Genomic DNA, 1,867 nt, shown 5'->3' with positions numbered 1-1,867 from the left:
CCTATGTGTAGTGCTGCTACATTACCATGGAAGGATTATATGGGACAGAAAGGTACCCTTTTACATAGGGCCTATCAGGGCACATACAGCTCTCCCCGGCCCCTTGACGGAAGGCAATCGCACTGCAGACATGTTAACCAAAGAGCAATTTATCTTCACTTTAATGGAAAATATTCAACAAGCAAAACAATTTCACAAGCTATTTCATGTTAATGCTCTTACTCTCAGACTTAAATTCAACATAACAAAAGCTCAAGCCAGGGACATTGTAGTCTCTTGCAAAAACTGTGTTACCCTCTTGCCATCCACCTCCTTAGGAGTTAACCCACGAGGCCTGTTACCCAACCATATATGGCAAATGGATGTTACTCACATCCCTGAATTTGGTAAACTAAAATATGTGCGTGTTTCCGTGGACACATGTTCTGGTGTCATATTCGCCTCTATCCATGCTGGGGAAAAATCCAAAGATGTTATTTCCCACTGCCTTCAAGCCTTCGCCGCTTGGGGTAAACCTCGACAAATAAAAACAGACAATGGACCTGCATACACCTCACAAGTATTTCACAGATTCCTTACTCAACTAAACATTACCCTAAATCATGGTATTCCCTACAATCCTCAAGGACAGGCCATCGTGGAACTTGCCCACTTAACCATCAAACAAACTCTTTTAAAACAAAAAGGGGGAATAGGGGACACGTTCCGGTCCCCTAAAGACAAACTAAATACAATTCTATTTATTTTAAATTTTTTGACGCTCGATAAAAACGGTCAAGCAGCAGCTGAAAGACATTCAGCCCGTATGGATTCTTCCCCCAAGCCCTTAGTTCTTTGGAAGGATATCCTTACGGGACAATGGAAAGGCCCGGATCCTGTATTAATCTGGAGCAGAGGCTCCGTTTGTGTTTTCCCACAGGACAAAGAAGTGCCGATTTGGATTCCAGAGAGATTGGTCCGGAAGGCCCCTGAGAACGAGGATGAGGACAGAGGAAGCCGTGATCCTCCTACTGTCGTGGGGGACTCTGATATTCCTAATTCCCCTGATGGCGACACGTGAATTATGGGCTATTCTGAAGGCTTGGCCCTATCCTTTACCTTTAAATAATTCTTCCTTTATCTTCTCCCCGTTCTTCACTAGCTGATGTACTGAGTGTTGGTTCTATTGTTCCTTTTTCTGCGCTTTGTGTTACCCCTGTAAAATTCTCTCAATTAAATAAGGCCAGCAATTCCTCCCAACAGCTCTCTTAGTATTTGCAGGGTACTTGGTCTGACGATTTTCAAAATTTCACACGAATCCTTCTGGCTGAGATAACTCGAGTAAATAGTATGCGTGTGCAACCAGCTTCCCTTCCAGAGCTATTTCCAACATTCAACAATATGTTCCAGTTCACCAAACAATGGGCTGACACAATTGGTCATCTTGTCCTCCTCCTTACTGGCATTCTGCTTCTATTCAGACGTTCACCAGTGGAGAACACAGCAGCGAGAGCAGAGCTGAGCTATAGCACGAGCCCCTATGTCAATAGAGGCTGGGACATCTCCCCAGACATGGCTAAGCATGCCAGATCGGTAGTCAAAGATGGGTAAGATCAGTAGAGAAACATACCAACCTAAGACAGGACAGAGATCATCGATATCTTGTGTCTGATGACGGGTAAGGATGTTTTCTGCTACTGACGACCTAAGACAGGCACGATCTCTGCCATAAAACAAAAAAGGGGGTGATGTCGGGGACTGCCTCCGGCCGGGAAAGTCCCCGCCATTACAAGAAGGCACTTGGCTCACTGCTAGCAAAACATGCTGCAAGTATACAATGAACTTTCTGGTGAAGCCCGCCTAAAGGAGGACATAGTTATTGGCTGTA

The sequence above is a fragment of the Mustela nigripes genome, chromosome 12 (assembly GCF_022355385.1).
Source record: "Mustela nigripes isolate SB6536 chromosome 12, MUSNIG.SB6536, whole genome shotgun sequence".
NCBI lineage: Eukaryota > Metazoa > Chordata > Mammalia > Carnivora > Mustelidae > Mustela > Mustela nigripes.
The sequence above is the reverse complement of the archived record's forward strand: the minus strand, read 5'-3'. Positions refer to the sequence as shown.